Source organism: Ranitomeya variabilis, chromosome 1 (assembly GCF_051348905.1).
Source record: "Ranitomeya variabilis isolate aRanVar5 chromosome 1, aRanVar5.hap1, whole genome shotgun sequence".
Classification (NCBI taxonomy): domain Eukaryota; kingdom Metazoa; phylum Chordata; class Amphibia; order Anura; family Dendrobatidae; genus Ranitomeya; species Ranitomeya variabilis.
Window position 1 is genome coordinate 941,787,569 of NC_135232.1, and position 12,887 is coordinate 941,800,455.

Here is a 12,887-nt window from a genome sequence, read left to right on the forward strand (position 1 = left end):
TGCTTCACTATGAATAAAAAATGTACCATGAAAGCCATTAAAAACAAAGTAATAAAGTTACTAGGGGCTTGTTCTAGTATCAGTCTAGTGCCTCATGTTTAAAGGGGTTAACTGGTCCAAATAGATAAGTCTGCAGTCACTATGTGTGACTACAGACTTATGAATACCCCCAAAACAAGCACTGTGTGCTATGGGGATTCACTAGTTTCAGACCCGGGATCGAAGGATATGTACAGGTGCTTCTCAAAAAATTAAAATATCATCAAAAAGTGAATTCATTTCAATTCATTACAAACAGAGTGATCCATTTCAAGTGTTAATTTCTGTTAATGCTGATGATTATGGCTTACAGCCAATGAAAACCCAAAAGTCATTTTCTCAGTAAATTAGAAAAATTTATAAAAACACCTTCAAAGAATTCCTAAGCATTTAAAATGATCCCTTAGTCTGTTTCAGTAGGCTCCACAATCATGGGGAAGACTGCTGACTTCACAGATGTCCAGAAGGCAGTCATTGACATACTCCTCAAGGAAAGTAAATTTTGCATTTCATTTGGAAATCAAGGTTCAAGAGTCTGGAGGAAGAGTGGAGAGGCACACAATCCAAGCTGCTTGAGGTCTAGTGTGAAGTTTCCACAATCAGTGATGGTTTGGGAAGCCATGTCATCTGCTCGTGTAGGTCCACTGTGTTTAATCAAGACCAAAGTGGGCGCAGCTGTCTAGAAATTTTAGAGCACTTCATGCTTCCCTCTGCCTACAAGCTTTTCTGGAGATGGAAATTGTATTCTTCAGCAGGACTTGGCACCTGTCCACACTGCCAAAAGTACCAATACCTGGTTTAAAAACAACAGTATCGCTGTGCTTGATTGGCCAGCAAACTCGCCTGACCTTAAACCCATAGAGAATCTTTGGGGTATTGTCAAGAGGAAGATGAAAGACACCAGACCCAACAATGCAGATGAGCTGAAGACTGCTATCAAAGCAATCTGGGCTTCCATAACACCTCAGCAGTGCCACAGGCTGATCGCCTACATGCTACGCCGCATTGATGCAGTAATTGATGCAAAAGGAGCCCTGACCAAGTATTGAGTGCATTTACTGAACATACAATCAGTAGGCCAACATTAAAGATTTTAAAATCATTTTTCATGCTGGTGTTATAAAGTATTCTAATTTACTGAGATAATGACTTTTGGGTTTCATTGGCTGTAAGCCATAATCAATAACACTAACAGAAATAAACACTAGAAATAGATCACTCTGTAATGACTCTATCTAATATATGAGTTTCACTTTTTGTATTGAAGAACTGAAATACATTTTTGATGATATTCTAATTTTGTGAGAAGCACTTGTATGTGTTATACATATGCCAGGTGTGAGGAGTGCGTGCGCTGCAAAGAGAATGTTCCCCAGTACAAGTATTTATACCTGCCCTAGACTGAGCTGAATACAGATGAAACAGCAATGCACATCTTCTGGAGGGAAGGAAAGGATCAAGAGCAGCCACTGAGGAGCAGAATAAATCATAAAAGTGACTTAAGTACCAATGCTATACTAATATGACACTAAGGGGCCGTAATAAAATTTAAACTGTTTTAAGTATGACAATGGGGCCCCAAGACTAAAACAGCTTATGCGCTTCTGCCTTAAGAAGACTAATTAATAATGTAAAAAATAAATAAACTTATTATTACCTCTGTGTCTAGCTATCGCCCGATATCTCTTCTTCCTTATGCCTCCAAATTGCTGGAGCAACACATCCATCTTGAACTGTCCTCTCACCTCTCCTCCTGCTCCCTCTTTGATCGATTACAATCTGGCTTCCGTTCCCATCACTCAACTGAAACTGCCCTAACTAAAGTCACCAATGAGCTACTAACTGCCAGGAACAAGCGACACTACTCTGTCCTCCTTCTCCTGGACCTGTCTTCTGCCTTTGACACTGTGGACCACTCCCTTCTGCTACAAATCCTCTCATCTCTTGGCATCACAGACTTGGCCCTTTCCTGGATCTCATCATATCTGACAGATCGGACATTCAGTGTCTCCCTCCGCCACACCACCTCCTCACCTCGCCCCTTGTCAGTCGGTGTTCCTCAAGGCTCTGTTCTAGGACCCCTACTCTTCTCCATCTACACCTTCGGTCTGGGACAGCTCATAAAATCCCACGGTATGCAGAACCATCTCTATGCTGATGACACGCAGATCTACCTATCCGGACCTGACCTCACCTCCTTACTTACCAAAATCCCGCACTGTCTGTCTGCTATTTCAGCCTTCTTTTCTGCTCGCTTTCTACAACTGAACATGGACAAAACAGAATTCATCATCTTTCCCCCATCTCACTCTACCCCTCCACCAGACCTATCCATCAATGTCAATGGCTGCTCACTTTTCCCAGTCCCACACGCCCGGTGCCTTGGGGTGATCCTCGACTCTGCCCTCTCTTTCAAGCCACATATCCAAGCCCTTGCCTCCTCCTGCCGCCTCAAACTCAAAAACATTTACCAGATCCGCGCATTCCTTGACCGTGACACCACAAAAACACTAGTACATGCCCTTATCATCTCCCACCTCAACTACTGCAACCTCCTACTCTCTGGACTCCCCTCTAGCACTCTGGCACCACTCCAATCCATCCTACACTCTGCTGCTCGACTAATCTACCTGTCTCCCCGCTATTCCCCAGCCTCTCCCCTATGCCAAGCCCTTCACTGGCTTCCTATCGCCCAGAGACTCCAGTTCAAAACCCTCACAATGACCTACAAAGCCATCCACAACCTATCTCCTCCATACATCTGTGACATGATCTCCCGGTACCTACCAACACGCAACCTCCGATCCTCTCAAGACCTCCTTCTCTACTCCCCTCTCATCTCTTCTTCCCACAACCGCATCCAAGACTTCTCCCATGCTTCCCCCATACTCTGGAACTCTCTACCCCAGCACATCAGACTCTCGCCTACCATAGAAACTTTCAAAAAGAACCTGAAGACTCACCTCTTCTGACAAGCCTACAGCCTGCAGTGATCCTGAACCTACTGAACCGCCGCACAACCAGCTCTGCCCTCTCCTAGTGTATCATCACCCATCCCCTGCAGACTGTGAGCCCTCGCGGGCAGGGTCCTCCCTCCTTATGTTTAATGTATTTGTCTATATTTGCCCCGTATTTCACATGTAAAGCGCCATGGAATAAATGGCGCTATAAAAATGAATAATAATAATAATAATAATTACTATAGGGCCATTTATTCCATGGCGCTTTACATGTGAGGAGGGGTATACATAATAAAAACAAGTACAATAATCTTAAACAATACAGGTCACAACTGGTACAGGAGGAGAGAGGACCCTGCCCGCGAGGGCTCACAGTCTACAAGGGATGGGTGAGGATACAGTAGGCGAGGGTAGAGCTGGTCATGCAGCGGTTTGGTTACTGCAGGTTGAAGGCTTGTCGGAAGAGGTGAGTCTTCAGGTTCTTTTTGGTAAAAGTCTTACATATTAACAGATGGAATTAATTAATTAACCCAACTGGTCAACAAAGAGAAAAAAAAATCAAAAGAGCAGAATCATGGGGGTTTTTGTCACTTCACCTCCCTAAAAAATGTAATAATAAGAAATTAAAGTATTGCGTGTGCACAAAATTGATATGCATAATAATATCAGCTCACCTTGCAAAAAGTAAGCTCTCAATTGGCCTCATCAACAAAAAAATAAAAATGTTATAGATCTTCAATAAAATAGGCCTAAAAATGGAACTAAAAATAAAAATGGTATAGATTTCTGAAGAGCCATTTGCATCTTAAGTTTCCCAGAGGAGCACTGCAAGGCTCAAAACTCTCCTCACTTTCATATGCAAGCTTTGGCATGTCACTCTCCACAAGGAGAAACGTTACCCCTTGGGTCCCGGTTAGATGCCTCTCACGCAGCCAAACCAGATCTCACACTGCACGGATGAGGGGCAGCACTCTGAAACACAGTGTCTGCAAATTGATATTCTGGTTTTACTTTTATCGTAAGTCATGTGGCAAGGCTCGTTAGAGAGTCGATATTGAATTTTAGGATTGACATTTATAACAGGTGGCACAAGTGTTCTTGTTCTCTTCCTCTCTGAAGAGCCATTTCCAAGATCTTGGAAAATGGCAGCATATCGGAAAAAAAAATCAATCAATCCATGTTTGATATAATCGTAATCAGAATGACTTGGACTTGCACAATCATATTTCCAGGTCATTTTTACCATACAATGAATTTCATAAAAGCAAAACCCAAAAAACAATGTTGGAATTACATTTTTTTTCACTATTTTATACCACTTTATCTGTACATTAAATGGTAAACCAAATGGTGTCATTCAAAACCGCAACTGATTCCACAAAAGAGCAAGCCCTGATATGTTGATGTCAATGTAAAATAAAAAAATTATGAATTTTTGAAGAGGGGGGGAGGAAAAAACACAAGAGCAAAATTGAAAAGTTTCCTGGTCCTTAAAGGGTTACAAAAGTCAGCTTCATCGAATATAAGTCCTAGGTATAAAAGGCTCCCGTGCAGTTTTTATATGTAAACCTGTATTGATATCAATTTTATTCATCAGAGAAAATTTACAAGTATTTATTTGTGTGCTTAGAATTTTTTTAATGATTTTGTTCTCTATTAGACTGAAATGTCAGATGTGGGTGAAACAGTATGTGAACAAATCATGAACAAATTACTTGATTAACACATAATACATCTGCAGGTAGAAAACAGCGAGCAAAATAATACACTGCAATAATAAAAAAAAAGAGATTACTATTCCCACAGCACACAATGTCCGCTATATTCATTTATTTGCATAGAAACTTATGCAGGCAGTGCCTTCATTTTACACTAGTAGTCATTTTTACCATTTAATCTTCAGTATTGAAAAGCAGAAACTAAACTACAGTATGGTGATGGCACATTATTGACAATGTATGAGATCTGCAATACCAGTGCTCCAGATTATAGATGATATCAGTGGACAATTTCAGTTCACTTTCTCCTGATAATAAACCTTTTAATATTGAATTGATTATTATTGAGTTGTGGAATTGTAGCTTCACAAGACTTTAATCTAGTTGTGTGGTGATTAGGTATAATTTGGCACGTTGCGATTGCGTTTTCCAGTGCCGGCACAATGCATGAGATTGTCAGTCATCTCATTCCCAGATGTGAAATATATCCACGTTGTAAAATAACAGGATCTGTGAGTTTGAGATATGTAGTAGGTAATTTATGCTGTGGTAGGCTCACACAAGAGTAATTTCGGTTCAAGCGATATCCATGAAAAAACGGACAGCACACTGTCCAATGTTAGGCTAGTTTCACATTTGCGTTAGAATCCGCAGCGTTTAATCCGCATCCGCAAGTGCAGGAAAAAACGCATAGAAACACGTACAAATGCAGCGATTTTTAGATGCATGCGGGAACGCATGCAGTTAAAAAAACGCAGCGTTTGCACGCTTTTCTATGCGTTTTTTCCTGCGTTTGCGTTTTTGGTGCGCATGGTGTCAAATTTTACAGGAGAAAAATCTAGATAACCAGACACTGTCAATGGGACTACAGAGGGCGTGTATTATGAAGTCTCTATATATAGACCCTAGGACTGCTGAAATCTTAACAGTGTGCTACTGTATCCTGTGTCATGATGGATCTTCACATGGAGAGCTTTTATTTCAACCTGGATTTAAGCATCAAGCTGTTTCTTGCCTGTGCGTTTGCTTGGGAGCAAGACAGAAATTGCGAAAGATGGAGAAGGACACGGCATAGGCGTTTTTGGAGACACCGCATTATTGAATTACGTGAGAGACGTGGAGCCTATCACACGCTGTATGGCAAGCTTAATGCCAACCCGGAGAAATTCCCAGAATATACAAGGATGTCGCAAGACTCATTCCGGGATTTGCTTGCTCATGTCCAAGGAGCCATACGGAGACAGGACACCCAGCTCCGTAGAGTGATTCCACCAGAGGAACGTCTGCTTGTTACATTAAGGTGCGTAACAAATCTAAACCAATGGCAGTGCTAATTTTGGGTGTTCTGACATGTTTTTTTTTGTATTTTCCTTTATGTCTTTAGAATAACAACACTATAAATAGAATTGATTGTAATTTTTTTTTTCCAGATTTCTGGCAACCGGAGAGAGTTTATCATCCCTCCACTTCCAATACCGGCTTGGAATTTCCACCCTGTCCGGAATAGTTGCGGACACCTGCCGGGCTTTGTAGAATGTACTCCGGGATGAGTTTATACCCCTCCCCACCTTGGACATGTGGATTGGAATTGCGGAAAAATTCTGGAGTGTGTATGATTTCCCCAACAGTTTGGGAGCGGTGGATGGAAAGCACATCCGCATTATCAAACCAGCCAGAACAGGATCAGAGAACTTCAATTATAAAAAATATTTTTCTGTTGTGCTCATGGCAATAGCCGATGCGGACTGTCGCTTCATTGCCGTGGACATTGGAGCTTTTGGCCGTGGCAATGATTCACAGACTTTTAAGAACTATGATATGGGCCGCCATGTGTACGGCAAAAATTTTAATTTTCCACGGCCACGACCTCTCCCCAACACTCATGGTCCACCAATGCCATTTGTTATGGTTGGTGATGAGGCCTTTCAGATGTGTGAAAACCTACTGAAGCCATATTCCAGCCGGGACTTGAACCACACTAAAAGGATTTTTAACTACAGACTGACCAGGGCCCGAAGAACAGTAGAGTGTACCTTTGGGATTCTTGTCTCAAAATGGTGCATTCTTGCATCAGCCATTAATCTAAAAATGGAGACAGTTGACGAGGTGGTCAAAGCCCGTGTGGTTCTTCACAATTACATAATGGCTAAGCAGCGGCCCAACATTCAACTGCATGAACCAGTTGGAAACCCATTGCCAGATTACCAGCATCACCCGCTGCGGTCAACAGCTGAAGTTGGCCACATGCGGAACCAATTTGCTGCCTTTTTTGATTCGGATATTGGACGTGTGTCATGGCAGGACAATGTTGTGTAAATGTCCTTTTGGGATTTTCTTAAATGTTACAAATATTTCTCGTTAATAAACTTTATATTTTGGTGTCTTGACCGTGTCTCCTATGTCTTTCCTCTACAAACCCAGGCTGTCCTCTAGCAGTATATGGTCTGTATTTAATATCAGTATTTGTAATCCAAAACCAGGAGTGGGTGATAAAGGCTGAGGTGCTAGATATGTTAATATTATAATTTTCCTATAATTGTTGCAATCCTTGTTTTGGCTTACAAATACTGATATAAAATACTGACCACATACTGCTAGTGTGATGGCAGCCATGTTGTTAGTGGTAAGGTTATTGACGTCATTGCGCCCTGATTCTGTTCTGCAGTATCCATTGGACACAGACTGAAGAGACAATGGCTGTCATACAAAACAGATCTATACTCATCAAGTCAGGTGTCAGAAATAATGAATTCATGATGCACATATAACAGCCTCATGCATTCACTATTTCTGACACATGTCCAGGTGAGCATAGATATGCCTTGTATGGCCGCCATCGTCCCTTCACTTTGTGTGAAATAGATTACATACACAGAAGAGAAAATGGAGGTTATACAAGGCAGTTCTCTACTCACAAGGTCAGGTGTCCTAACTAATGAGTTTTTGGACACCTGACCTGTTGAGTATAGTTCTGCATTGTATTTCCGCCATTTTCTCTTCAGTCTGCAACACTAGTCACAGACTAAGCAGAAGGAAGAGATTATGGAGATAATACAATTATTAATTTTTTGGCCCATCTCATATATCTATATTAAAGACACACAAAGCTGCAGTCTTTTACTTGCTAACTACTGGAGCTATAATGTGGCCAAAAAATTAAGTGTTCGGCGCACGGTGTGTGTTGACGGCGGCGAAATACACAAGTAAACGACACATAATTGGGGGCAAAAAACAATATTATTTATTTTGTTATACACAAACTTTTTATTTAACTGCGCCTGCTTGGGGTAGAGTGATGTAAAAGGGGTGTGTGAAGCAGTGAGGCCTGGCTAACTGTGGACGACGCAGAGGTGGCAGGAGAAGGGGCAATGAAACTTGTGGGGTCTGGTAGTTCGGGGATAGGGCTTGACACATGAGAGGCCTGAGACGCACTGGAAGGGTGAGACAAACGTGACATTACAGACACACTGGGAGGTGGGGGGGAGGAATACTAAGAGTCCGCTGTTTTTTTCTTTCTCTTTCTGGGATTGCCGGGTTCTGGAAAGCCTCGGTGGGCTCATATGTCGTGGCATGGTCATGGTTGATGACCTGTCAGGGTCCGGCTGCACTGTGCCAGAGTCCATAGTGCTCGTAGAGCGTGCAGCCATGCCAGAGTCCATAGTGCTCATAGAGCGTGCAGCCATACCAGAGTCCATAGTGCTCGTAGAGCGTGCAGCCATGCCAGAGTCCATAGTGCTCGTAGAGCGTGCAGCCATGCCAGAGTCCATAGTGCTCGTAGAGCGTGCAGCAATGCCAGAGTCCATAGTGCTTGTAGAATGGAATGCCATGCCTGGGTCCTGCTGCATCGTGGTGGTGGCGGTACGGAAGGCCATGACTGGGTCCTGCTGCATCGTGGTGGTGACGGTATGGAAGGCCATGCCTGGGTCCTGCTGCATCGTGGTGGTGGCAGTACAGAAGGCCATGCCTGGGTCCTGCTGCATCATGGTGGTGGCGGTACGGAAGGCCATGCCTGGGTCCTGCTGCATCGTGGTGGTGGCGGTACGGAAGGCCATGCCTGTGTCCTGCTGCATCGTGGTGGTGGCGGTACAGAAAGCCATGCCTGGGTCCTGCTGCATCGTGGTGGTGGTGGTGGTACTGAAGGCAATGCCAGGGTCCTGCTGCTGCATTGTAGTGTCAGTGGAGGAGGTCCAAGCAGGAGCAGCGGTTGTCATGGTGGTGGCAGTGGGCTGTCCTACAGCACTCGGCAGGGTAATGGTCCTGTAGTGGTGTCCAGCAGTGCTAGGAATAGAGGTGGCCGTGCAGTGGTATGCAGCAGAGGTCGGCATTGAGGTTAATCGTGACAGGGAAGGCACAGGTGGATATGCCGCCACAGTCTGCTGAAAATACGGACTCTGCTGCATAGCCTGCACGTAAGCAGCGTTGCAGGCCTGCATGACACTAAGCTGGAGATCAGGAGTAAAGTGTTCCAACATGCCCTGCTCAATTTGGTTAAAAAATGATGTGCTGGCCTCTGGAGGTCGGCTTTTGGTGACCTCCTGGATACGTGTATTCATGTGGCTAAGGGAAATATCTATACAGTCACCCAAAGCCTTGAGTCCTTCGTGAAAAACCGAGCTCAAGTCTCAAGTCGCAAAGACTCGGGCATGAGGGACCTGTCCGATGCCCTCTGCCGCTGCCGGGAGGAGCCTAAAAAAAAGGGGCAGAGGCAGAGGACTGGGAAAGGGGAAGACCTGATGGACCAGCTTCCTGGTCTCCAGTTTGTGTGGCAGGCCCACTTGCTGCACCGCTGCTGGATGGCTGGGACGGGTCCGTGGCTGTCTGATGAAGGACCACTCCAGAACCTAGGCCAACAGTGCAGCTCCATGTGCTGTGAAAAAAGGAAAAAATAATTAATACCAAAAATTAACCAGACGCCAACTCCTGTGGAATGGAAACATACAGATTATGGCAATACAACACAACCTAATGCACGGGAGAAATACTTACGTTCTCTGGGCAAGGACCAGTCTTAAAAATGCCAGAATGCGATGGTATTTGTACTTTCGGATCCTTGCTCCAGAACCACTGGGAACACGGCTCTCTTGAAGCAGGTCCTTGTTGAAGCGGTCCTTCATCGAACACCAACGTGTTTTGACTCTTCCCACTGTTGAAAAAAAAACCATAATGGTTATTAGACAATGGACTTTTGGCCGTGCTCACACAACTGTGTGTGATGAGAGAAACTCCTCAGATTTTCTCTCATCACACACAGTTGTGTGAGCTCGACCAAGGTCTCTGCTGCTTCCCACTGCATTGCAAAACTTACAAAATGCAGTTCGGACCCAAGTCGGGGCGTTGTCCCAGCCATCCCACATCGCTTTGGCCACCTCAATCCATAGGCGCCGGATTGTCACATTGTCCGAGTGCTGTGGAACCCGGGTGTCCCACAACGGGACTCGCTCCTGGACCAGGGAGATGAGGAGGTCATTTTCTATGAGGTCTTCATCCCGTTCTGGAACTTAAAAATTAAATAAAAACATTAATGTTGGATACATTAACATAAGGAAAAGAAAGAAAACAGAGGATGAGAAATGGCATGAATAAAGAAAGTCAAGATACAAAAGGAGTCCAGAAGAAAATTGTAAAGAAAGAGTAAAGTACAGAAAGGAAGATTCAAGAATACTAAAGTGAGGATACAGTAAACATTCAGCCTTGTATACTTACACGCTGCCGCCTTGACACTCGTCCGTGACCCAGCTGCTCCTGCCCAGTCTCTGCCGCAGTAGAAGAAGTGCTCTAAAAAAATTACAAAAATTGTCATATGTGTAGATGTGACAGTGAATACTTACCAATCTGAGGAGGTGAGTACTCACTTCACTGACATATTCTACTTCAGAAGGCCCAGGATGTTGCTCCTCATCAGAAGAAGAAGACATTCTGATGCATGCAGGAAGAAAGAAATGAAAGAAATTAAGACATGTAGAGACATAAAATAGAAAAGAAAGGCATTGGCTAGGATATACTCACATTGTTCAGAGTTTTGTTTCCTCCAAGCTGCTTTTGTTTGTCTCCTCTGCTTCTCTGTCTGCTGCGTAGTGACCTGCAACTGTCCACTCCCTCCCTTTATCACCTTGTATGTGGGGGGTGGCTAATCAGTCTCTAGACATGTTTTCCTCTGGTGCAACGCATGCGTTCACGAACGCATGCAAACGCATGTGCTTGCGGCCGCATGCGTTCACATAGACAGCAATGCGTTTTTTTGGCACATTTCTACCGCTAACAACCGCATACATTTCTAGGCAGCAAATTGATGCCTCTAAAATTACTACATGTAGCATTTACCGTGCCAAACCGCAGACGACGAAACGACGCATGCGTCGTCAAACGAGGCAAAACGCAATCAAACGCAGACAATTGCGTTCCTAATGTTAAATATAGGAAAACACAACGCATGCGTATTATTGTGGAAGAAACGCTGCGGACACAACCGCAAATGTGAAACCGGCCTTACTCAATGCACAGTGCAGATTAGCAAGTTTCTTTAACTGATTGAATCAGCAAGTGAAAAAAATTAGCAGCATGCACTAGTTTCTTCAGATGACATTCGCTCCATCCAAATCTATGTGTAAGGAGATAGACTGGACCTCGGGAACCTGCATGCCGGGTCCGGAACTAGAAAGGCTGCAACCTCTGTTCCCGGGGGACAGCTTTGAGGAGGCGGACCTTCCCCTGCAGCCTGAGGGAAGCCTGAGTGGGAGGGACCTTCCTGCAGACTCAGAGAGGTGGGGAGAGGCAGAAAAGGGCTCCCAGCAACAGGGAGTTAAAAAGAGAAAGTGCACAAAGCAGAGCAGCTTGAGTCCAGAGCAGAGCAGCGCGCAGAGTAGTGAGCTCTGCCTTCCCTTCCCTCAGAGAGTATCGGCACTGCGGCAGGTCACATAGACAAGGCCCCGTCGCCTGTAGAGCCAAGCGTGCCCAGCAGTAATCTGGAGAGAGGGACCGCTGCATAGCCAAGCATACCCAGCAACAATCTGGAGAGGACCACTGCAGAGCGGTGCAGAACAGAGGAGAACCATGCAGAGCAGAGCTGAATACACAGAGCTGAGCCGTGCACACCAAGTAGAGCTGAGCCAGCTGTGCAGAAGCCAGGGAGAGAAGTGCTCTTCCCTGAGATCACCAGCAGTGTGCAAACCAGTGCCTGCCATCGCCCGCTGCCAACAGCGGGGACCATGAAGAAAGAGGCGTGCGGTGTGAGTCCGACCTCCGTGTCTGTGAGTACTACATATGTTCCCCATAAGAGTGACTGGGGACAGTATGGACTTGCGCACCCTGACTGGGCCATTAAAGTCCTACCGAGCCACGCTGGGCTCGTACAAGACCGTGACCTGTATTACCATCAGCCACTTTGGGCCCGTTTGACCGAGACTGTCAGGAGAGTAGTACAGGAGACACGTCGGGTTTAGACAGTACCGTGGCCCATTATCTTGGAGGCATCTACAGTATATGGACTAGGGGCAGTGGAAGGTATCGGAGACCGACCATTGTCACCAGAAGACAGGGTATTGCTGTCTGCTTGACCCCATTAATGAGGACACTGTGTCGACCATTGCTTGCACCAATGAGTATCAGCAGGAGCTGCAGTATTAACTTCCTAATACGTTTGCTAATATTTGAACTGTTGTATTGTACTGTGCCTTTAATACTGTTTAACTCTTTTCCTCCTTGCGTGGAGTATTCCCCTGTAAATAAACCTGTTAACCCTTGCTCTGCCTCCTGTCCTTCACTGCATCCTGCTTTCCTGCTTGATATCTTACACTTTTGACTTCCTTATACGTTTGCTAATATTTGAACCATTGTATTGTACTGTGCCTTTAATACTGTTTAACTCTTTTCCTCCTTGCGTGTAGTATTCCCCTGTAAAAACAAATGCTAACCTTTGCTCTGCCTCCTGTCTATCACTGCATCCCGCGTTCCTGCTTGATATCTTACATATGCATGCAAAAATAAATCAGATGTCACTTTATACCAGCCTTTTTTATCAGTACATTGCAATTCTGTAACATAGCAAACTGTAAATGGTCCTGTAAATTATTAATAGCTGCTGTAAAAAAGCGGATTGTATACAGACAGCACACAGATGACAAGTGAGAAAAACATTGTCCCATTTTTCTGAATTAAACTCTAATGATTTTTT